Source organism: Prionailurus viverrinus, chromosome C1, assembly GCF_022837055.1.
Source record: "Prionailurus viverrinus isolate Anna chromosome C1, UM_Priviv_1.0, whole genome shotgun sequence".
Taxonomy (NCBI): domain Eukaryota; kingdom Metazoa; phylum Chordata; class Mammalia; order Carnivora; family Felidae; genus Prionailurus; species Prionailurus viverrinus.
In genome coordinates this window covers 7,957,601-7,983,996 of record NC_062568.1, presented here as the reverse complement: position 1 = coordinate 7,983,996, position 26,396 = coordinate 7,957,601, and the positions used below count along the sequence as shown (strand labels likewise).

Genomic DNA, 26,396 nt, shown 5'->3' with positions numbered 1-26,396 from the left:
TACAATGGCTCAATCTTTTTCAAAAATTGTTCCAAATCCCAGGCTAGTGTTTTAATCCACTTGGGTTAAACACATCATAGTTACATGCTTTCCGTATGTTACTGCTATAGAAAAATCAAACCACCAACAAATAATATACTCTTGACATTCTTTCAGAGTTTCAGTTTACATATTGGTTTAATTAACAAAAGTCTATGTCTCAATTCCTTGCTGAGACTGCCTCTCTAGTTTAGCTTCAAGAACATAAAGGCAGCAGATTTTGCAAACAGACAACTCCCAAGATCCTACGTACGGTAATTAATGAATCTTGTGATTTGTGGTAAAGCTTTTGAACTTCAAGGGAGTCCATTTTCAATTTCCAATGCCAGTCAATCAGACTCCAGTGCTATTTCCTAAGTAATCACGTTTATGCACAAATGTTTTTAGTTAACAGCCATTGAATAATTGCCTGCCTTTAAGCTCTCTCTCTTCTAGCTCTCTCTCTCTCTCTCTCTCTCTCTCTCAAAAATGAGCTTGTTTGCTTGTGACCATTTTGGAAATGATCCAGAACAAAATATCATTAGCATGTTCCAGGAACTCATTTGCAAATGCATTTATGCATTAAGAAGCAGGGCCGTGTTGCCTCTACTGTGAAAACAGAAAGGGGCTGAGGAACTGAACATAGGAAGGGTTGACCAAAAGTTTCCATCAGTGAGAAAAATCTGATGTTCACTTAAAAAAAAAAAAAGAAAGAAAGAAAAAAAAGAAAAAAAGAATTTAGTGTAAGAAAATAGTAAACAAAGTTTCCAGCTAAAAATATACTGCAAATATGCATGTGAAGCCATATAATTCATAATAACAGTGTTTAGAGGTCTTGTCTGCAGAGGCTGATCATGTTGTAAACACATTTGTACTGTGTTAATGCGTACATATTCAGGTTTGGTTAATAGGAAAAAGGCAACATAAAATCATCTTGTTACCTATGTTAAGATATCTTTCTATATCTAGGGGCGCCTGGGTGGCGCAGTCGGTTAAGCGTCCCGCTTCAGCCAGGTCACGATCTCGCGGTCCGTGAGTTCAAGCCCCGCATCAGGCTCTGGGCTGATGGCTTGGAGCCTGGAGCCTGTTTCCGATTCTGTGTCTCCCTCTCTCTCTGCCCCTCCCCCGTTCATGCTCTGTCTCTCTCTGTCCCCAAAAAAATAAATAAACATTGAAAAAAAATTTAAAAAAAAGATATCTTTCTATATCTATATATTTATAGCTATATCTGTATACATATCCATTTGTATCTCTTTTCTACCATCTTCTTAAGAGCTGTGCCAGCTCTGATTCGGTCCTGCATCTTCCAAAATCCTACCTTAGTAGTTCAATTTTTGTAACAAAGAACCAAACAACCTTGATTTAAGTAAGGTAAAAGACTCTTTCACTCCCATATTGTCTCTGTGACAGTCCAAGCATAAATAGTCCAGGGCTGACATGACATCTGCATCACTTTTTGCATCTAAACTCCTTCATGTTTTTGTGATGCTGCTCATCTATCTTCTTGCACATTCTTTCTTGTGATCTAAGACCCATATCTGCTCCATCTTGTCCTGTCATACCTGCATTAAAAAAAGTAATAACATTTATTTATTTTTGAGAGATAGAAAGAGACAGAGCATGAGCAGGGGAGGGGCAGAGAGAGACAGGGAGACACAGAATCCAAAACAGGCTCCGTGCTCTGAGCCGTCAGCACAGACCCCGATGCGGGGCTTGAACCCATAAACTGTGAGATCATGACCTGAGTTGAAGTCAGATGCTTAACCAACTGAGCCACCCAGGCGCCCCCTGTCATGCCTGCATTTTAGTCATCAGAAAGGCAGAAAGGTAGTCAGGCTCCTTTATTTTAAAGCATGACCCAAAATTGCACACTTTGTTTTCACTTATTACCCATGAACTAGTCACATGATGCCACTTAGCTACATGGGATGCTGGGAAATGTAGTTTTTAGCTGAACAAGAAAACACACATTGATTGAGCATATCAAAGTCTCAACCACAGCCATTTTCTAGGGTAGACATTTTATACAGAGTGCTTAGGACATGCACTTAAGGTCTAATGAATACTTGAAATTTTAAAAAGCTTACTGGTCCCAAATACCAAAAGGAAAAAACAACACCCCCCACCAAAAACAAAACAAAAACAAAAACACAACACCCCACAAAATATAATTTAATGAAAATCTAATAACATATCTATGATCTGTAATTAGACAAAATTCATTAATTGTTTAATTCAGTATTCAGAAAAAGTCACTTCTTTTAAAAATAATATTCACATTTGATTTCCTTCCTTTAGAATATGCACGTTCGCTGATAAATTATAGTCCATCATAAATTAAACAGGAAATGTATGGTCAAATATTTTCAAAGAGCAAATTTCAAACTACTTAAAAAGTGTCACAGCGAAGCCCATATTAAATGTGGTTATGTGTATACATCTTAGTTTGTCCCCTAAAAGTTGAGTGAGAATGTCCCCAAACTAAGTGATTCAATGGTCTTCAAATAGCCTGTCAAAGAGTCCTGAATACATGATTTTTAAAAACTGCTACAGTCAAGCTGTACAAGTCATAAAATGTCAGCTGTTTCATTAAACTGTATTTTACAAAATCAGTATTTATGGGATGTAGAACTGACCGCAAATAGAATGGGTGAGAATAATATGTCCCTCCATAATTATCAAGCCCTGACCCAGTATATTTTAATAAAAGAACGACTCTGATCCCAAGTGCCCGTGAGTTTCTCCTGTTCCCACAAAAGAGAGGGTTTTGTGTGAATGCTGAAGAGAAGCCCTCTTTATGCTACCCTCAGAAGAGTTGGGGACAAGATTGTGTGATACAACGGAGGCTATGTAGATAACCGGGTTCCCAGTCAGGATGCCGTAAGGGGGGCGGGGGAGCAGGTTGAGGGACCTGAGGGCCAGCTTCCATTCTGCATCTTCCTGGGGGGCTTGAAAGCTGCTTAGGAATCTCTGTCATCCAACAGCTACAGGACCACTCGTCTTTCTGCACAAAAATTAGGGGACTGTATCTATTTCTTTCTTAGAATTCTAGCACAGTTTTGGAATATTTGTGGGCAAGCAGGGGCTGTTCTTTGAGCTAGCCGATGTGATCTTTGGTGCAATTACAAGAAAACATCTGAAAAGAAAAATCATGCTTTAGCTTCCTGTGATAGGAGAAGCAAGTTCTTTATTCGGAAAACGTTCGTGCATTTGACCGATACTGATTGATTGTTCGCTTTGTGCCTGCATTACTAATAGGCGTTGGCAGGTACAACGTGAACGTGGAGGTGCTCTTTTAAACTAGTTGGTAGCTTCTGGTAATGAATTTTCTTTGTGAACTTTCTCCTCTGAAGACTGCACATCATGTCATTTCGTAACAGGGAGATAAATGGACGGTTCCATGGTTACAGGTGGGTACCGGCTATGTGTGATAACTTCACATATTTGCTATGTGCTTTAAATGAAAACCCTGTTTTGCATGCGTGTGTATGTGTACCCACATATATGTGGAAAACTGATACTGGCATGACTAAGCAACTTGAGACCCTCCAGATACGACAAGACTTGACTATCCATGCCAGACGCTGATGCTGAATGATTCTTCTTTGGGCAGAACGCTATTGTTCTCGCGAGCCTTTGTACCACTGACTGAGTGCTCTCTGAGGCAAGCCTGAAAAGTGTCCTGGGATATGAAAAGGCATTTTACCTTGTGATATTGCTTTTGTTGCATCCTGACCCATGGCATGTGACTTTTTTACTAGCCTTTTAGATGTATGATATGTTTCTTTTTCTGTTTTTCTCTCTCTTTCTCTCCTTCTTTCTTTCTTCTTATGTGCCCTCAGAGATGTTCAGTAATCAAGTAAACACTGAAAGTAAACTAAGCAGAGACACAACTAGATGAGGGTGTCATTTTACCTCGTTCCAAATATATGGCAGTGAAGGATTAGGTAAGAAAGAGAACGTGGCCTATGCAAAGACATAAAAAAAGAAAAGACGTCTGCTGAAACTCAACTGTACTTGTATTATAAACACAAATGAGGGTGAATTGAAATGGAGAGGCTTGAGTGCCAAATGATGCGTTATACATCAGTCCAAGGCACCAACACCAGCAGTCAAAATGGAAGTTAAGCGAGCTTAATTTTTTAATTTGACTTGACTGGTCAAATACTCAAATCTCAAATTTCCTCATGCCCATAGCTGCAGTCCGCCTGTTGATTCAGTCTTCTGCTGGCAGGATAAATTGCATATCATTCCCGATTATTAAAATGCTGAGAAATTTCTACATGTTGGTATTGCTTTTACTAATTAATTTCCCTGTCAAGTACTCACTTCAGGAAGTTAAAGGGATGAGTGTATATTATCGCAGTTCCCCTTCATAGCTTTGTTTCTTAGTCATTCTTATGCACACGCATACAAACAAAAGTAGATACACACGTACTCATTTGGTTATTAAACTTAACATTATTACAGGGCCATATACCATAGTGAACTTGCACTCTGGGAGCAGACAGATCTGTATTTAATCTTTGCCTCTACCGCTCGCTCTCTTTGAGTATCAGGTTGGTCATTTGTAAAAGGGAGATACTAATTCTCTCTCATGGGATAGGTGTAAGAGTTCAGTGAGGTGATACTAAGTACTGTATATCTGTACCAGATATTAAGTACTAATAAACGTAAGATGTCATTATTCATTGATCACTTACTAAGTGCCAGTCACTGTGATTTGCAAATGTGCTGTGGACTTCTCCCTGGACTCCCTGTCTTTACCTCCTGCACCCCACATTTAGTCCGCTTAACATGTGACAACCAAGTTGATTGGTCAGGTCGTTTCTTTCCGGATGTTTTCTATGCTTTCCTTTTGGCTCAAAAATTAAGACCGAGCAATCATTCGTCCCACATTCAAAATACATTAGTTTCCTCGGCTGCTCTAACAAAGCACCACGAACTGGGTGGCTTCAAAAACAGAAATGCATTGCCTCAGTTCTGGAGGCCAGAAGTCCAGAATCAAGGTGTTGCCTTGGATGGTTCCTTCTGAGGCTGTGAGGGGGCAATCTGTCCCAGCCTCTCCCCTGCTTCTGCTGCTTTACGGGCCATCTCTGGAGTTCTCTGGTGCATAGAAGCATCATTCCCATCTCCTCCTACATTTTCACATGGTGTTCTCCCCGTGTGTGTGCCAGTTTTCCCCTTTGTGTAAGGACCCCAGTCATGCTGGATTAGGGGACCATCCTACTCCAATATTGCCTCATCTTAAGTAATTATATCAGCTAAGACCTCATAACATGAATTTGTGGGAGGGAGAGGGACAAAATGATTTAACTTTCAACATAAAACATGCCCTAACCTGGCCCCAAACCCAGCTCTCTAACCTAAAACTTATCATTTCCTTCCATATAGAGGAAGGAAGGAAGGAAGGAAGGAAGGAAGGAAGGAAGGAAGGAAGGGGGAAGGGAGAGGGAAGGAATAAGGAAGGAGAGAAGGAAGGGAGGACGAGAGAGAGAAAAAACGTGGGGGAGAAAAAAGAAACACTTTCTGGCCTCTACATCAACCACGCTTCCCGGCATGTTTGCCTTCATAAACATGAAAGATGTCAGAGTGCCCTTTTCCCTTTTTTTTTTGTTCTCAGGTCAAATTCTGCCAGTTTCATGTGCATTCATTGCCCTTTCTCCACTCCATTTTCTTCCCGCTTAACAGACTCTCCTTCTCTGAGCTTCTGCCCTATCAGACACCTCGCTCCCTCAGCTGGGGTCTGGTGCTGGGACTTAGGGAGCGGATACCCACAGGGGCAACAGATGGCTTGAGTAACCACAGAAGCTACCCTAATGAATGATCAAAATGGCTCTGCAGAGGAAAAGACGAGCTGAGCTATGAAATGGAAAATAGAATTCAGCAAGCTAGGTTGCACCCAAGGAATATAAATTAGAATAATCTTGTTATTTGGTGTCTCACTTCCAAAGCCGAGCATCTGTGACTTCTGCAAAGGTGCTATGCTGGTCTGGGACATGAGCACTCCACGTGTCTTCCTCCAAAGCTCCTTGGATTGGCTTAATGGTGACCCAAACGTTGCTTATGTTTACAGAGGTCAGTATATGGCAGGTGTAAAGGAAATTTCCTGCCCCTTCGTGTTCTCAGCATCTGAAGATGAGAGCTGGTATAAAACACCAGTATCACCGTATTTGGGAGTAGGTTTGTGTCAGCATGAGCTAAAAGGCAGACAAGTTGTCCCTGTCTGCTCGTAAGAGCAATCAAAGCTGGCTCCAACACCCGGGGATGCTTGGTCTCTGCTCTCAGAGCACATTACTAGGAGATCACGACTGCTTTGGTTTTTTCTCCTTCGGCTGGCTAAATAGAATAAACGTAATGCTCTTTGGTAAATCTGGGGGGTCGCTCTCAGAAAAGAAGGGCACTTCTCCACCTTGCTAAATAAACTCAAATCAACTTGTCTGCAAGTCTAAATGAGGCCTTCTTCACCTGACACAGACACTGGGCTGTGTGCTTCATGCACATTATCAGATTTAATCAACCTTTCAGAGGAGTCTTAGCAAGGTCAAGTAAGGGGCCCAATGCCAAAGAGATAATAAGTTCGGAAATTACATCACATGTAGACCCGTCTTACACCGAAGCCTGCTTTTTAACCGTTGGGTTGCCTCTGCTGTGTCTCCGTAACTAATTAATGGATGAGGTTTTCAATTCAAATAGTCCGAGATGAAACAGTTGGTGATTCTTTCTCTTTCTTCCTCTTTCTGGATTAATATGGGTCATACATATGGTTGAAATAAGCAGCTGAGCACATGATTGTTTTCTTGCTATTTCTTGCTCGTTAGATCTCGAGTGTGTTCCTAATAGCAAGTCTCAAATCACTTCGGAGCGTCTGCATCCTGACCCCTTTGCTATGCCAAGTTCAGTGCTGAGGACCTATCGTGTCCGGACTCTATTGGCTGGTTCTGAACCTTCAGCTTTCCTGGGGATAAGTGAGTTTCATTGGGTATAGATGAGTTTCATTTGACAACTACCACATTAAATCATGCGTTGGATAAGCTTGAGTATATATGCAGTGCTATTGCAATGGTTTTAAGAGCCCGCAATGGTTTTAACAGAACAAAAGATTCTGGTTTTATCAGAGATAGACACATGGCTCCCATTCTTCACAGTGCACTGCCTCTGCTATGGAGCTACAAGTGACAGGTTCATCTACTAAGCTCTGCCCTGGGAATTCAAGACCCTATTTAGCAAGTACTGTAAAATCACTGACAAACGCCTGATGCTTTTATATAGGGCTTTGCGTTGATTTAATATCTAGAGATAAAAGTATCAAGATGTTTTGGTAGATAATAACTTCACATATCCTTCTCTCTTTCCAAATTAAGGAATTAAGAATTAAAGGTGGTGGATATCTTTCAAACAATATCATTATAAGTCCAAGGGTAAAACAGGAAGACAATCTGAATGATATGTTCATCCATTTGCTCATTCATTCAACACATATTTATGTAACACTGACCATTTGTTTTTCGGCACTAAGAATTATGATAGAGGATGCGCACGCTTTGGAAGTATGTAGGCTTTGCACCCAAACCAGCATTAAAGCATCAGGTAAGGCTTCCTAGGTGAAGGCAGAGGTGAGGTAAGACTTCTGTGATGAGTAGAAGTTAACCAGGATAAGATTAGGGAAAAGACTATTTTAGGGCAAAGGTAGAAACAAGCTAAGAGGCTCCTAAGCATAACGGGTTTAAGAAACGCAAAGTAGTTTCATGTGACTGAAAGGAAATGTACTGGGTGAGTGGGATATGCTGGAGAAGAAAGCAGGGGCAGATGATATGTGAGTGAGTCTGAGTGAGTCCATGTGTTTGAAGGATAGGGAGGAGAGAGTTAAAGGCTGAGATCAGGTTGGAGATCATGGATACATAATGTCAATGAATTTCCCACTGGTGATGGGTTTTCTAGCAGTGCCCAGAATCTTGGATTAGGCTAAGGACAGGGCAAATCTATACAAGCTGTGTTTTTGAACGTCAGATCTAAAGGATATACTTGGGGCAAGGAAGTTGAAGATATAGGAAAAGAGTATAATTAAAGAGATAGATCATGGAGGTGGCACCTGGGTAGCTCAATTGGTTGAGCTTCTGACTCTGGATTTCAGCTCAGATCATGATCTCATGGTTTATGGGTTCGACCCCCATATCAGGCTCTGTGCTCATGGGCACAGAACCTGCTTGGGATTCTCTCTCTCCCTCTCTGTCTGCTTCTCCCCCACTCATGCATGTGCTCTCTCTCTCTCTCTCTCTCTCTCTCAAAAAATAAATAAACCTTTTTTTTAAAGAGATAGATGTGGAATCTGAGCCAAATAGGGAAACGCATTAAAACAAGAATGGCCTTTATAATTAGAGAGAAAGTAGAAAGGCTCACATTTGGACTTTCTTTGAGGTTAAAGCACCAAGGACTGGAACATGAGTTAGAGAAAGAGGAGAAGAGAGAGCTGAAATGATGGAAAGTGTGGCTACAGAATAGGGTGACTGGATTTATTATTTCAGTGGTGGAGAGTTCCAGGTCACTGCAAATTGCGGGCTGCAGCCATGGAGGTGGGTCACTGAAGTACAATAGAAATAAAAGTTACTGGAAATGAGAATACCAAGGAAATGAAAGATAAGAATGAGTCAGTTTCTGTCTGGCACCGAAGATACCCAGAATGATCGCAACGCGTGGAGTGGATGAAGGCACGATGACCCATGTTCCCTGTCAGTGAATGAGGACGAGTGAACAGAAGGAAAGCATAAGAAAATACCATGAAACTCAAGGAACCAGTGATTTTGTACATGAGGAAAACAGGCTAAATGCTTAGAAGTAGCAGAGGGAGGGCTATCGATTTTGCCTTCAGTTCCTGGGGTCCATCAGGTGGAATGAATGAAAAGATTTCATTTTGTATTAGCAATTAATGAGACATTGAGACAATGAGATTCTTAGCTGACAATTTCAGGCAATGCTACAAAAGGTAGTTTTGACCACATGATGTAGGGTTAATCAGGTGGACTCATGGTTATGAAAGTTTGGGTTCAAATCTCAGTGTAAAAACAAACAAAAAAACAAGAAATAAAATAAAACAAAACAAAACACCCAGCTTCCTCCAAGAAGAGTTCTGGTTCTTTTCAGCTAAGGAGCAATGGGAAATACTCAGGAAAGATGTCTTAATGCAAAGAGAATTTTATCAATGTGGAACATGGGTTACAGGGTCTAGGGTAGAATGACTCACAATTGGTAAGAATGATGAGCAGTTAGGAAAAGGACAAGGGGAGAGAGGAATAGGCCAGGGTACATGATATAAGACACAAGCATAATAAGAGACAAAAAGCTTGGAAAAGAGGTGGGGGGGAAGATTATTGTGGAGGGCAGTGTCACATTTGGGGGAGTGGCCAAGGATAACCGTTGTGAGGCAGGCTGGATTGAATCATCTGATCTCAATTTGCCAAAATATTGAGTTCTTCTAGCAGATGGAGGCAAGTTTGCCTAGAATTCTAAGAATCCTGCTCAGTTTGGGTGAATTGTACTTCTGATAGATGAGAGACTCCTGTGTGAAATAATGGGAGATTCCCATTTTCCATTGTTTTCTACAGCCGTCTATGGGAATTTAGGTAACTGGAGTCCATCACTGAGGAACAGATCCACCCCTGGTGTACAAATAGATCAGGTTCTGAGCCTGAAAGGCTGGGAGTAAGACCTCTCACCACGGGTATGTGGATATATAGGGAATAGCCCTGAAAGGTTTGAACTGTAACTACAATACTGTAACTACTTGAGTGTCACTAAACTTCAAGCTGAAAATCTGGATTGGCTTATTTGAAAGAGCTGAATACAGAGGATTCTTTTATTATTATTAATTTTAATGTTTATTTTTGAGAGAGAGAGAGAGAGAGAGAGAGAGAGCACGAGCTAGGGAGGGACAAAGAGAGAGAGAGGGACACAGAATCCCAAGTAGGCTTCAGGCTCTGAGCTGTCAGCACAGAGCCCGACGTGGGGCTCGAACCCACAGATCACAGAGGATTCTTGCACATGACAGTGGGGAATTCACAAGACATCACCATGCTGTCTTGGGAGGACTTGCCTGGGCAACCGGCAGGTTTTCCTGCGATGAAACCTGTCTAAATTGCTGTGTGTTCATTAGGAATTTTCAGCTTTGAAATACCTACAGATGTAATCTGTATGAACGTATAGTTGCACCAGGTCTGTTCAGTGATGTTGAGATTAAAAATATAAGTAGCTGATGCTCACGGCTTGATATACTGTAAGATGCCTCTTCCAAATGTCCCCTTTGCTCACGACCTACTTCCTGTTTCTGTTCAAATTGGCATATGAATGGGTTGTTCCTGCCCAGTGAAGCAGTTACAAGAGGAACAGTAATTTATTTTAGTAGACTTAAGTCAGTGTCATTCTGGAAAAGGTGATGTTATGCCACACGGATGCTTAGCCTTATGCAGAGGGGCTGGGCTTGTATTTAAAAGGCAATCCTTGGGGCGCCTGGGTGGCTCAGTCAATTAGGCATCTGGCTTCAGCTTAGGTCATGATGTCGTGGTTTGTGAGTTCAAGCCCCGCGTCGGGCTCTGTGCTGACAGCTCAGAGCCTGGAGCCTGCTTCGGATTCTGTCTCCCTATCTCTCTGCTCCTCCCCTGTTCACACTCTGTCTCTCTCTGTCTCAAAAATAAATGAAAACATTAAAAAAAAAAATTTAAAGGCAGTCCTTGCAGAAAGAAGTTACTTAATTCTTCCTTAAGACCAGAAGTGTACCTTCCAGCAGCTTCCACAGATGAATTATGTTACATCCTAATGATCACATCGATGAATAATTGCCTTTTCTCAGACATGGTAATTTAAAAGCACCTATAGTTTTTATAATACATATTAATTTTTAAAAAATATATAAAAATAATTTGAATATTCCATTTACTGATAAAATACTAAATTCTAACAAAAATATCTCAACTAGTGAAAGACATAAAGAGCATATGCATGATGTCTGTGTAAGGGTTATGTGACATAATGGATTAGGAGCACAAGGTAGGGGTCTAGGATCAGAAAATAAAGCTAAGGCTAAACCAAAGAGTAGGGAATGAACAGAGAGCAAGGGGATTAGCAGAGCTGTTCAGAAATCCCAGCAGAATATGTCCAAGGTCGTCTGGGACCTAGAGATTGGAGAAATGGAGCCCTAGATATGCTGGGTCAAAGCAAGATGATTGATTGAGGTAATCAGGTAAGAATCCAAAAGACACAAATATTGAGAAGCATCAGAATAAATTTTAGAAAAATAGTCAGGAGCCAGGAAGTAACAGGAATCAAAGGGTAGGATTGAAACAACAGGACACGAATGTCAATAAGTTACGTTAGACTGGGGCTGAGATCTTGATGAGAAAGAGGAGTAGTTTCACACACCTACGGGAATTCTATGAATCAAGGAACAAATTACAGTAAAACCTTGGATTGCGAGTAACTTGTTCTGTGAGTAATCCGTAGGACGAGCAAATATCTCTGATGAATTTTAACTTGATAGATGAGTGATATCTTCTTGCATTACAAGTAGTACGCGGCACCAAATGTCACACGATCACCACGGAGCCGATGGATCTTGAAATTTGCTTTGACATACAAGTGCTTTGGATTAGAGACAGGTTCCTGGAATGAATTATGTTTGCAAACCAAGGGTTTATTGTATAAAGCCTGGCTAAGGTCAAAAGTTAGCTTGCGGGAACTCAGAACCCCAGAAGGAAAAGAGCGAGCTTACGCAGCAAAGGCAAATGAGCATCCGGGCAGGAGAACCTAGGCCGGTGAATGCGTTACAGGTGCTCAGAGTGATACTGTAGTCCATACTGACCCAAGGGCTGTATACACCGAGGGTGCACAAGAAATAAATCATTTTTACTCCACCGTGCTAGTATTCTTCAAACTTAACTGAGAGAACCCATGTTGGCCCCAACCCACATTGTTGCTTCCTTGAAAGTCCTTGGTGTCAGAAAATTCTGAGCTCAAATCACACATCTGCTACTAAACCTGAGCCAATCATGGGTTTTTTTGGGACTTAGTTTCTTCACTTAGGACATAGAGGTAACTACCAACCTGACAGAGTTGTAGTAGGCTTCCATGAGATAACCAAATGAAAATATCTACCGAGCATACTTAAATATTAGCTCCTTCCCTTCCTGTCTTTTCTAACGCGTTCTCAGGCAGAATTTTAAGGCCCCAGACCCGCGGCTCTGGGAGTAGACATAAGTGCCAAGTCAAGGCTACTCTGATGTTCATGCAAACTGATTTCTTTACACATCAGTGCTTTTGTTTGAGCAGAGCCAATCTCCGAATGTGGTATAAAATGATGGTTCTGATGCATATATGGCTCCATGGCAAAAAAAAAAAAAAAAAAAAAAAAAAAAAGGAGGGGGGAGGGATATGGCATATTCCTGTTAAAAATACAGCCACACTTACAAGAAACTACCTGTAAAATAATGACAAGGCCCATTAATCACTAGACCAACTATTTTTTTTTCTGGGAATTTTATATACTACTCGAGAGTTTTGAGTTTTCTTTTGAGAAACAGCTGTAGAGTAATGGTCGCATACGGGTTAGGTCCCTTTCCCTTTGGGCTGGTGAAGTCCCTTTATGAGATGTGAGCTCAGACTGAAGAGCAATAGTCACGGGCCATCTCTCCAACTGAATTAACAAACGTTTACAGAGATCACATTATTGGCCTCGTGTGATCTGTCAGTTCCCAGGAAGTTTTACACATTCCTTTGTACGGTCTTGTGTCAAGCCAAGATGGCAGCTGCTAGCTGGATTCAGATGATCTCAGTGGGTAGTTCCATATTGAATGGGTGAAACACCGAATGGCAATCATCTGCTCAGGTTGTAATTTTTTCAAATAACCTTGGAATTAGTTTGAAAGGTTGAAACTATATATGTTCAAATGGCCACCAACCACTCAGAAAAAATTACCGTGCAAGCCATTGATTCCCAGAGAGATTTGTTTCCTGCCTTCATTATGGCATCAACACTGCCTATAGAAATTCAACATGTGGAGTCTAATTCTATACCAACTTAACCAGAATCAGTTTGAATTAAATTATGCGCACTGGCAACTACATCTTCCTTGAGTTCACTATTTCTTTCTCTTCGCGCACATGCCATCTGTGGTATTTTAAAGTGATGTGAACATATATGAATATAAAATTGTAATACAGACAGAAGTGCTTCTAAAAAGTGAAATCTTCCCAAATAGATTTGTATAGAAACCTATACATACCTGAGTTATTTGATTTATTGATTTTATACACACACACACACACACACACACACACACACCTGGGACATGGTAGCACAAGATGTAGGAATCAAATTTAAGGGAATATTATGTTTTCAATTAATTTACTTAGAGTAAACTTTTTGAGGGATATGATTAGTTATCTTGTAATAAAGGATCTGTAGAATTTACATGATGGTGAGGGAGGGAAAGCGGATGTCTGAGTTGGCTCCGGTCATTGGCCAGTTGTTGGAAAAATATTACTTTCACATCATTTTGTTGCCAACTTATCCTACAATCACGGGGGGTTTTAGAAACACTAATGTTTTTCCAAACTAGTTTGGAAATGCTAATAATACACATAAAAACATGTTCAAAGATGACACTACTTACTTATGTCATTCATCTGCTTCTCCCGTAAAGTTGAGGAAGGAAATGATGAAAATCTGGGATATTTTCTTCTTCTCTCCCTTTACCAGCATAAAACATGTTGAATAAAAAAAAGTTGGTCCACATTTTTTGTTATTGACCTAGCCAAGAGCTATGTCACTTGGTACTTTAATGATGTTCATCTAACCTAATTTATAAAAACTTTCGTATTTTGCAAAACAAATATTATAGACGTATATCACTGACATTTTCTGTGGCAAAACATTACAAATGTTTGGGTTACTCATAACATCGTCAGATGTTTCAGCTAGAAAATGTTGACTTATTTTCTGTGCACAATTTTGCCAAAGTCCTACCTTCCCCAGATTGTTAAAACACATCAAAATTTTGTTCTTTTAATATTTTAAAGAATAACAAGAACTGTATCAATTGAACATAAAAATCACTCCGATTCACTGACAGTTCCAGTGTTTAATTAGAGCTTGGATTTCTGTGAAACCAGGAAGCAGATCTTAGAATGATAGAATAACAAAGTTTTCAGAGGACCATCTGGAAAAAAAAATAGTGCTTCTCTCTCACTTGGCCACTTTTTCACACTGGGTGTACGATTTATATATTTTAATCTACTGAGTGATAGGTGTATTGGGTTTGCATTAACTGAATTCTCATGTGAATGGCCAAAATGTGATTTATGTGACCTGTGATACCTTTTAAGATGGTATTAAAAATATTTGTATATATACATGTATATGTATACATACATTCATACGTACAGGACTCAAAATCTGAGCAGCCCAATTTGGTATTGCACTAAAATAAAAATGAATTAGAGGCTCCTGGGTGGCTCAGTTGGTTATACATCAGGAAACTTGGGTCATGATCTCACAATCCGGACTCTGCTTGGGATTCTCTCTCTCCCTCTCTCTCTCTGCCCTTCGCCTGCTCTCTCTCTCTCTCTCTCTCTCAAAATATATAAATAAACATTTTAAAATAAATAAGTAAATAAAATAAAATAAAAAAGTATTGTGTTATATAAAATATTGGAAAGAAGATATTAAGGCTAAAGTGTCTTCATTAAAGAAATATATGAAATATAAATGCAAGTAAAATAATTTTTCTTAGTATGTTTTGAAAAATTTGTTATTTACTTATTAGTACTGACATTCAATCTTATCTTAGGCTAAAAAACTTTCTTTGTCTAAATTTCCTCATCTATAAAGCTAGTACCAAACTTCTGGAGTTTTTGTGATAATTACATAATTAAGTGACTTAGAAAGTAAATGGGCCTTAGGAAGCATTAATGAAGATTAGTTGCCATTGTTGTTCATTCGTTCATTCATTCATTCATCTACCCATTCATTCCATTGAATATACTCTGCTGAATCTGCGATACAGAAACAAATAATTCTCTTGAATAACTTATTACACTGGGTAGATGGAGATGTGAAAAAATAATTACATTACGAACTAAGTTAAGAGAGACAAAATATGAACTTACAACACAGAGAGGAAGGAAATAGTAACTAAAGAGGGGATAGAAATGAGAAGACCCAATACTGCGGTGCCTACAAATGTGAACAAGTTTTAGTGCTTAGCAATTCATTGTAAGATCCAATTATGTCACATTGATTTAGTAAAAACAGCATATACTTCAAGGCGATGGAAATGTTCCTGTTAAGTGGTAAAGCCGTTCATACACAGCAGCAGGGTGATTAACAGGTCCACCAGGATTACCACTGCAGCCGTTACATTTGGCTGCTAAGGAGACAATGAGTCCAAATGGATTGAGACAGTTTATCACTTATACAGACAGCAAAGTCAAGATCGGTGGGGTGTTTGCTCTCCATGTTTCTGGTCCCACAGTACGACTCTGAACCAGAGACACTATTTGCAAGACGTTGTGAGCAGTGTGTTTTCCACTGAGAAGCCAACACGAAACTATAGCCAAGCAGTTTTGCAGACTTCCATGCAACTCCACATCTCCAGCCTGAGGTGGGGTTCAAGGCAGGTCCTCACCACACAGACATGGCAGGGAGTTGTGCTAGGACTCCAGTAAGACTGTGGTCCAGCCTTGCCCCGTGCGGCCTAGAGAGGGCGACACGGAAGGCTGTCAGGGTACTTCTTGCTGAAACTGTTCCCTTTCACCCAGCTTTGGACCCCATTGTTCTGTCATTTCCAAAAGAGAGCACTTAACCTCCCTCAGGTTTGCTTAAAAACATGTTTGTTTTCTACCTTAATTTGTATTTGTAAAGCTGTTTATATATTAAACCTGTGGATCTTAAAGTATCCTAACATATTTGATACTAATATCCAAAAAAGACCAACTCTATTACATAAACCTTGAGACTTTGATATTAAAACAATTTATAGGAGTGGTTTAGGCTCAGGTCATGATCTCACTGTTCTTGAGATTCAACCCCACTCTAGGCTCTGGGCTGAGAGTGCAGAGCTGGCTTGGGATTCTCTCTCTCCTTCTCTCTCTCTGCCCCTTCCATCCTTGTGTGCACATGAATCCAATAAATAAATAATCAGTGTTTAGAAAAAACAATATACGTTATCTATGAATAAAGTCATTTGCGTCATAACCCCCAAACCTGCTGAAGGATGCTAACACTGAAGAGCCACTACAAATAAGAAAATATAAATAAGAATAATGTGAATGGGGCAACTGGGTGGCTTAGTCCGTTAAGGGTCCGATTTCAGCTCAGGTCATGATCTCGTGGTTTGTGGATTTGAGCCCTGCATTAGGCTCTGTGCTGACAGCTCGGAGCCTGGAGCCTGCTTCGGATACTGCGTCTCCTTCTCTCTCTGCCCCTCCCCTGCTCATGCTCTGTCTCTCTCTGTCTCTCAAAAATAAATAAACATTAAAAAAGAAGAAGAATGTTGAGTACCTTCCATACTGGAAGGTTAGGACCTCAAATCTACTATCAATTCTTTAAACTAATATAGAATGGATGAAAGAATCAGACAAATGACTAGATTAAAAATGAGGTTGAAAGATCAAATACAAGAAATCTATGATACTCAGAGCACTAACCTAGAAGGAACTCGGAAATGGCTGGGGAATGGTAAAATCGATGTCTTCTACATTCGACTGCCTCATTTATGCCTAATTCAATATCAGCAGATTGAACTTGTAGCCCCTGACCAAGAGATTATAAAAGAAGATTCTGGATACAGTGAGCACAGTTCCAAACAGCTGTTCAAACAAATGTAATTTCTGTGAATGTTCTTGATGTTCTTGGGTGTGATCTTTAGTTTAAAAAGAACTCGGGAGGGGATTCCATGTGAAGTGGAATTTACCAAGACTGAACTTGTGATAGAAAAGCAAATGAACCTGAAGCTGTCCCAGTTTGTTGCCACCTGAGATTGGCCTTTTCAGCTTTACTGGCAAAATACAAGTGCACGGTGGCAGTTGGTTACTAAGAGATTCAGCACCGTGGAAGCAGAGGAAAGAAGGCATTCTGGTAGAAAAGCAAAAAAAAAAAAAAAAAAAAAAAAAAAAAAAAAAAAAAAAAAAAGGAAGAGAGAGAGAGAGAGAGAGACAGCAGGCCAAGTGGAGGAGTTGGAATCTTTCCAGGCAATTAACACACCGCCCCCTGCTTTTGAGGACACAAGCTGTAATCCAGGGACAGTCATCAATAATCGTTAAAGATCAGGAGAAAGTGACATGGCTCTGATGGTGGTGCGTCACACTTAACAGAGAGCGGAGGAATTGTAGGAAACAGAGGGAGATGTATTTAAATTGAAATATTTAGGGGCTGGGGGGAGGAGGAGCAGGATCTTAGGTTATTCAAGGGGATACCTCTCTTTTCATAAAATACTTGAATCAATGTGCCTATTCTTTACTTATCAGTAGAAAAAGGAAGTGTAAGCCCCCTGGGTGGCTCAGTTGGTTGAGCATCTGACTTCCCTTCAGGTTATGATCTCGCAGTTCTTGGGTTCTAGCCCTAGACCCACATCGGGTTTTGTGCTGATAGGGCAGAACCTGCTTCAGATTCTCTGTCTCCCTCTCTCTCTGCCTCTCTCTCTCTCTCTCTCCTTCTCTCTCAAAAATAAACATAAAAAAAAAATAAAAAGGAACTGAAAGAATGAACCTGTAAATAAGCCTCTTTTACTAAAGTTATGGGTCGTGAATGCTTCTGAATTATTTATTTCTAGAACTCAGTTAATATGTGTGTTTACAGTTCTTGCGGATGCACCCAGTTCTACATCCCCATGTATGCTGGTTCTCCTCTCCTCCAAGAGGGCTCTAACTTTAAGTTACACCTTCCAAGCTTCGGAATGATCATTGCTATTCAGAGGCACTGAATGGTGGCAAGCCCTCGTCTTTGTCATGCTCCAGAATCAAAATTAGCCAGCAGGGATTCAATGAACAATGTCTAAGTTTTTAGGCTGTTAATTTTCAAGTTGGTTTGCACACTGTGGGCTTTGTTTCTATGTGTTGCCGTTGTGGTTGGTATACATTCAGATCCGCACCAACTCTGGAGCATGAAAAGGACATGTGTGTGTTTATAGTAGATCATTTCTGCACAAACTGCAATACTGAATTCCTAGGGGACAGTGGAAATGTCTGTTATACCACCTCATTGTCTCTTGGAGTATCCAACATAACACACTGAACACATTTTTTAGTGATGAAGGGGGATAAGAGCCAGTCAAACAAATACATATTTATTGAGCACTGACTATGTGACGAATACTCTGCTGGCCATAAAATAATCAAATGGAAGAGTAGAATGAGTTAGGGTGCACATGTAAAAGTTTACATTGTAATGGTAGATGTTCACACACTGGCAGTCTTTTATCCTTGAATCTGATTTTCTTTGACCATCTTGGGGAAGTGATAAGCACTGACCTCACCAGGCAGTTGTGAGAATCAGGTGAAACGACACGTAGTAAAGTCCATTTCCATTTTGAAATGCACAATACATAGCCCCAAGGCCAAACTCCTCTTTTTTCTAGCCACCATAATTAGTTCTGATAATCTGACACCTAACAAATGTGTTAGATTATTCAAGGGGATACCTCTCTTTTCATAAAATACTCGGATTAATGTGCCTATTCTTTACTTATCAGTATAAAAAGGAAGTGTAAGGATTTTGTAGGATTCACCCTGAAGAATCAGTGAAAACACAATACACGGTTTTGGCCTTTACCTTCAAGACATGTATTTTATTTGGGGGCAAAATGATGTGGACATTAGAAGTAACGCAAAATTCAATATGTGAAAGAGATAACGACCCGCTGTACCTTGATGTAGGTTTATAGGTGCTAAGTAGGGAGCAATCCTGTAGGCTAGAGGGGGCAAGCAAAGGCTTCATGTTGGAAACCGGACTTGGTAGAAAACGTTCAGCTAGAAAGAATAGGTTTGGTGGAGTATTTCTAAAGTCAGTAAATACGAAGAGTGAAACTCATGAGACACATTGTGTTTCTGAGGAGTCTGGTCTGGTTTTTGGCACTGATGGCAAACCCAAGTCGAAATGTCTCAGTGGGATTATTTAGCTCAATGGAATAAAATCTACAGTGACCCACCTGGCTTCAGCTCAAATGATGGCACTTGAAGAGGCCAGAGAAGGGAATGGTTAAGACGAGCCACCTCCTCGGGTTCAAATCCCAGTTCTGTCCCTCGATAATGGTGTGTCCTTTGGCACCCCTAAAGACTGTGTACCTCAGTTTCCTCAACTGCATGTGATTGTCGCAACCAACAAAACAGCGTATTTACACGTGTAGTGCTCGCAACACTGCCTGTCACTCTGTGAATGCTCCACAAGTATTAATCTTGTAACTGTTAGGACTCTGTCTCTCTGGATTTCTGCCATCTCTCAGGCACCATGGGGTATCTAAAACCTCCCAGTTGAAGACCAGTAGAAAGAGCATGTCTTCTTCCAGGTAGTGGTTTTAACTGATCATCCTTAAACCATCTATGGCCAGGAGACTGCAGAAGACTTAGGTTTTGGCCAAGCCTGAATGAATACCCTTGCAGCAGGTGAGAAAATACCATGCAGAAGAGGGGAGGGGAGGTCCAAAAAGCAATATAAGTGTGCCAGGACCACATAAAGGATGACTAAATATGAGATAGCAAAAACAGTAAGTCACTTATGCAAATGCTAAAAGGAATAATAAAATTAATCAATTAAATTATAAAGAAAGGTTGGACCCAGGTTACGGAAGGGTTTAATTTTTTGGTATTGGCAAGAATGGGTGAGTACAATGAGGAAACATTAGGGACAAAAAAATCCAACCACCAGTCACCAGAAAGATAAGAAGTCATCGGAATCCATTTAGAACTCTCCTCACTGTGTGTTCTTGTCCCTGGTGACTGACAAAAGCCTTTATTTTATTTTAAATGCCCTTGATCTTACAATATTATCACTTAACTTGTGTTCATAATTACATATGCAGGAACACAAAATGCACCTGTTTTTATGCAGAGAATTACTTCATTGCACTGAAACAAAACTGAGGTTTTTTTCTTCATTATTATTATTATACTATGAAGATTTAGATCTGGCGAAACGCCATCACTATCTGTAAGAGTCATTTAGAGGCTGGAAATTATTGCTTTGCCTTTAAAATATATATATATATATATATATATATATATATATAATACAGGATGAATGCATTTACCACACTGAACAGATGATGTATACTTTATAGAACCCATTACCAACACTGTAATTTAAAGTAACAGGTGGAACACTTTATAGCTGATAGGAACGGCTGGCTAATTCCAGTTCAAATTGATCATAAAAGCTCACACAGCCCATGTTGCTCATTTTACTCAGCTACAAATTTCTGTGGCATTAAATAAATAGAACATAAAATAATGGGCAAAATCATGTGTTTTTTTTTCCTTTGGCTTCAAAACTCCGTTACATGATATGTTAAGAAAGGAAAGTTTATTCATTCGTACATTCATTCAACAAACATTTCACGAACTCCTTCGAAACCACGTGCTCTTAAGTTGCTTCCCATTCACTTGTTTAATCCTCTTAATCACTGTGCAGTAGGGAAACCAACCACCACTTTCTTGTCTCTATTCTCTATTATCTATAGCTATAGTTGCAAGCGTACACACGCATATCCGTAAATAGTACTGGGAAATATCGAATGATTTACGCACGTCAAATAACTTGGAAGCAGTAAAATGTAAAACATCCTCTTAAAAGTTGGAGTCGTCCTAGGCCTTTTGGCCCAAATTACCAAGAAGCATTGTTCTGGTTGAGGGACAATGAGGGTCCAAGTCTATTCTGCTTCATTCCAAGTATCTATAATCCAAGGGACTTGGATTCAAATTCTGTCCCTGCCCTTCACTATGGGCACAATTTAGATGAAGTCTTTTAACTTCTCTGAGCCTCTGTTTAAAATGGAGAAACCAGGAGCACCCATCTAATGGAGTTGTGAGTAAGCAAATTAGGGTTGTAAGTTACATCCGCATTGCGCCAGCCTCTTAGGAGAGGCTCAATAAATGTTAGCCATTATTATTAATCATCCAAATGAAACTTGAATCCCCTCTGCAGATCTCATTTCAAAGGGTCATTCTGCCTAAAGCGAAGCACCTCAGGCAGAAGATAATTCATTAGGTCCCAAGGCAGCCATCTTATCCTTGGATAGCTAGCTCTCTTAGATGGTTGCAAGGTTATTTCTTAAGACGAATGAAATCCTTCTTCCTGTAACTTCTTCAGATTGTCTCAAGTTTTACTCCCGAGGGCTATATTGTATAGTTTTTTCCTTCCTCTTTTATTTGACAGCCTCTCAGATATGTAAGGACAACTTTAGAGTTTCTCACTGAATTTGATTTGTTCTCAGCGAAGCAGCCAAAGATTGCCTAGGGTGTTAAGTTGATTAATTTTCTCTTATTGTTTATTTTGATTTGTTTCCTTTCCAAATCGGCGTTAAAAGGGACAATAAAATCTGCTAAAACACATACATGCACACACACCACAGTTCAGTTTCAACCTTAGTGTTACACTAAAATCTACTTCAGCTTTGGCTTTGTCGTTGGCCTTTGGAAGGCCGGGGAACCAAATGCCTGTTTCGGTGCAATTCCCAGAATTTTAAAATCTGGGTGTAATCAGCCCTTGAGATTTTTTAGGATACTTTCAAATCCAAATCGTGTACCCAGCTCAGTGATCAAATGAGGCACAGCATTCAACACTCTGGTATATTCACTTTCAAATATAGAGGAGCAGGCTAGATGTAAGTCAGGGTGTAAGTTCTTCTCTGTCTTTAGAGATTGAAAAGTGGATCAGCGATGGGAAGTATGAGTGTTTATTTATTATTGTACAAATTAAAATATGATAGGAAAGCTGTTAATTTTATGCATAAAATATTAATGAAGGCCTCTGAAACAGTTAACAGGGAAACATACTGACAGCTAAGATAAATGTTTACATTAAGTAAGAGACTCTGCTATATCAGTGCTTCTCATACATTAATTGCTCACAAATCAGCCAAGGATCTTGTAAAAATACGGATTCTGATTCAGCTGAGTAGGACCTAAGACTCTTCCTTCTTGCAAGCTTGCACATGATATGGAAGGATTCCACTGAAGAATATGAAATCCGGCTTGTGATAATTCATGCTTAGAAGAATAAATACATGTACAGAGTAGAAAAAAAAAACAGAATGAGGTAGCATAATTCTAAGGCAATTATTTTAACATTTCAGCCAATAAAACAGCTTTTAATTACTGTTTTAGAACTTCCGGTGTGTAATTTCTTTAAGATCACAGAAGACAGATTCCAGGAAAAGTGCCAATCTGTTAATTTTTTTAAATAAAGAAATTAATGCTTTTGTGTTCCAGTGTCAAACTTTAAAATTTTCACAAATATACTTATAGAACTGAAACTCAATCATAATTTTTTCATAAGATTGCAGGTATTTTCTACTACCCAGGATTTCAGTTTTGGTGGTGATATTGACTTGAACTTTAGTGTGGTCGTCAGAACAATGGCCTCCCAAAGATGTCCATGTCCTAATCATGGAAACTCTGAATATGTTATATTATATAGCAAAGTGGAATCGAGGTTACAGGTGGAATTAGGGTTGCTAAGAGGTGGCTGGAAAATAAGAAGATTTCTGTATTACCTAGATGCACGCAGTGTAATTACAAGGGTCCTTAAATGCAGAAGGAAGAGGAAGAAGAGTCAGAGGGGTGGGGCCTGGGCAAGGCTCTAACCATCCATTGCTGGCTTCAAAGATAGAGGAAGGGGCCTTAAATGAAGGAGAAGGGGCGGCCTGTAGAGTTGGAAAAGATAAGAAAACCGATTTTCTCCTGAAGTCTCTAAAAAGACCCGCAGGCATCTTAATTTTAACCGGCAAGACCCATTTCAGAATTCTGAACTCCAGAAGTGTAAGAAAATAAATTCGGGTGGTCTTTGCCACTGTGTTGATGGCCATTTATCACAGGGGCGATAGGAAACGGATACACTTGACTTTGTTGAGTAATTATTTTAACACTTCGCAGTACACATTCAAATCATGAAACTCTGACCTAGGTCCATATCCGGATTCACATTCTCAGCTGTATATAATCTGTGCAAGACACGATTTCATGCCAAAAAGCCCGAGAAATGATGAGTAGCATGCCCCCTTCCATAAATATTCCAACTATGATTTCCTCATAATTGATCACATCATTTTATCAGTTATGGGCCAGATAGGGAACAGCTTTCTTTGAAACTGAGGTATAAATGTCCTTGATTTGATGCACAAGTGTGATTATGCTACATAAGATGAGAATAAACATGATGTCTTTCCTCAAGCCTTTTATTATTTGTGTATTTTCGAGATGATGTGTGCTGAAGGAAACATTGCCATAGATCTCCAGGGGAACTAAATTAAACACCGGTGGGTGTTAGGGTCTTCTCACACATTTCTTCCCTCCTCTGGGATCAGACTTGCACCCTCCTCCAGTCTTCAGATTACTTGCGGGACATGTTTGAGAAGCACGTTGCTTCTGAAGGAGTTCAGAGCATCTTAGTTCCAGATCTTCCACTTTGACATATTGGCCATTTTGAGCTAAAGGCACTTGTGAACCAGCAGGTACAACCAGGGCATTTTGACCTACCAGAAAGCAGGAGATACAACTCTCATGTTCAAGGGCACCTTGGACCTTCTGTATTGGGAAGATTAAAAAACACTCATCTTCAAGGATGAGACCTTGAGTCTGAAAGAACTCTATACAAACAGACCTTGTTAAATAATTCTTATTTTCTTTTACCCTTCTCCCACATAGTTAGGCGTGGTTCCTCAACTGCCTTACTTTTCTCAAACTCATATAAAAGCAAGTGGGTTTTGCCATTTCTTTAGGTCTGAATTTCCTCAGGAATGCTCCCATATCATGTTAAACTTATAGTCCATAAATTTGGGTGCTTCTTTGCCACTAATCTGTCAGTTTAATTTCCATAGACAGTCATGGACACCGAGAGCAGTGGGGAAAACTGTCTTCCTCTTCTACACTTAGGTTAGAGACTCTGCATTCACTAAACTGATTTAAGATTATCAACAAGTCTTAAGATTTCAATATGGATTAAGTAAGGCATAAACCTATCGTTAGAAAATAACACTGAAACAGTCTTGTGATGGGTCTGCTCTCTTAATCATGAATCATGTGAGACTCTCTTGGGTTTTCAGAGGCCCTGGTCCATATGAAAATGAACATATTTATTTACCAGGAAGGTTGACCTCCTAGAATCCAAGCATACAGAAACAACCACCTTAATTGCTTTGTTGGTGGAGTTTTCAGTTGAAAGACATTTGCCACACATTACATTTTCATGACTGTGCTCTGCTCAATGACGAATGGGCTTACACTGCTCCTTTAAACAAAACAGAACAAAACAAAACAAAACAAAACAAAACAAAACAAAAAACCACCAGATGTGGCCCAGTGGAGGTCCTGCCCAGACTCTGTTCATGAGATCACATCTCCCGATGCCCCATTTGTCACTGATAGTTTCTCCTGTTGGCTCTGATTCATAGCCCAAGATCTGATACTTGTCTGACTTGCATCCTGACATCTTCTCCTCGGAGACCGAGAACAACAATTTTGGCTTGATTTTCTGTGTCTGCCCCTGGCTTCCATTCCTCCTTTCTTCATTGATTCATTATATATTGATCAAGACCCTGGTATGTGCCTGGCACCGGTCCAACACTGTTCCAGAGTGAATGCAGTGTACTTTCTTTGCTTTTCCTCTACCAATCACTGTCATGTACCTACTGTTGCTCTCTACTCAGCCCTCAAATTAATGCAGAACAGTATATTATCATATAGATTTCATGTCAATTGCTAATTTTCTTTTAAAGAGGATCCCCAGTTTGTTGCTAAAGATACGCTAATGCTTGTAAGTAGAGTATAGAAGAGACCACCGATCTTTCAATAATACACTCCTCCACTGATAAAAGAAAAAAATCACTTTGAATTAATCCCACTTTAATTCTTATTGTGGTTATCTTTGAATATCAAATAAACAGACAAAAACTCTAACACTGAACTACAGAAACTGCTGGTGTATAAACTATAAGGAAAAGAAGAAAATGTCATTAAACCTAAACCAAGGAACAGAACAACATATTAACCCCTGAGTCTGAGTCCAAAGAACAACACAGACTCTTGTCAACTTCCACCAGCCTGAATGCATTTAGATAATAATAATTATGATTGAACAGATGATTCCATTATGCCATATGCGCCATTTTATTGGCCTCAAGAGTGTATTTGTGAATACACAGAAATGAATGTAATTCATTATTATGTTAACCACGACTAAAGGTCATATGGCAGACAGGTAGGAATAAGGATAGTGCCTAATGAAACATTTGCTTTTCTTTATTAAACATCATGAGAGGAAAACAGCGGTCTTAATACCCAAACGAGTCTACAAGGACCACAGTACCCACATGTGATGTTTTCTAGAACAAGTGTTTGATCGAGCAGAAATAATGTGGAATCATTTCCAGGGTGTTTTTCTGGCAAGTGATGTGGTGAGCTTTAGTTCTCCCTCCTTTTTCTTTAGTTACCTGATTAAATGTTACAACTGAACTAATTTCCACTGATGATTGAGAAAAAAATAAGCAATATACAAAGCACAAAGGAGATTCACTTAAGGGATCATTTAAGAAAATGTACATAGGTTAAAGCATTCTTTGCAGCTTTGTTAAAGATTTCAAAATATAAGTCAGAGTCTATAGGTAAGATTGGATTGTAAATGTTTTGATGAAATGAATGTCTGTATAGCTTTAATCCTTTCATTTAGAAAAGGAGATCGTTTAAAATGTTTTCTTTTAATAGAACATAGCAAAGGCTTAGATTTATCTGAATGCCAGACAAAGTAATGCTGCTTTGTACTGGAGAAACATATCTCTGAGCTTTGATTCACACTAAAGAAGAAAACTCAGGTGCCTGGGTGGCTCAGTCAGTTAAGCCTCTGACTTTGGCTCACGTTATGATCTCACAGTCCATTGGTTTGAGCCCCGCATCGGGCTCTGTGCTGACAGCTCAGAGCCTGGAGCCTGGAGCCTGCTTCAGATTCTGTGTCTCCCTCTCTCTCTGCCCCTCCCCTGCTCATGGGCTGTCTCTCTCTGTCTCAAAAATAAATAAAAACATGAAAAAAGTATCTCTTTTAAAAAATGCTTGGGTGTCCTACCTTTAGCAACTGTAAATTTCAACTTACAAATATTTGGTTTATTGGAAATATAAATGTTTCATTC

The 26,396-nt window shown here is 39.7% G+C and overlaps 1 protein-coding gene across 1 annotated transcript in view; it reads left to right on the top strand.

Moving 5' to 3' along the window:
• NYAP2 (neuronal tyrosine-phosphorylated phosphoinositide-3-kinase adaptor 2) overlaps positions 1-26,396 on the top strand; it is a 253,027-nt gene that overhangs the window by 25,607 nt on the left and 201,024 nt on the right. The gene's annotated exons all lie outside the window — the stretch shown is intronic.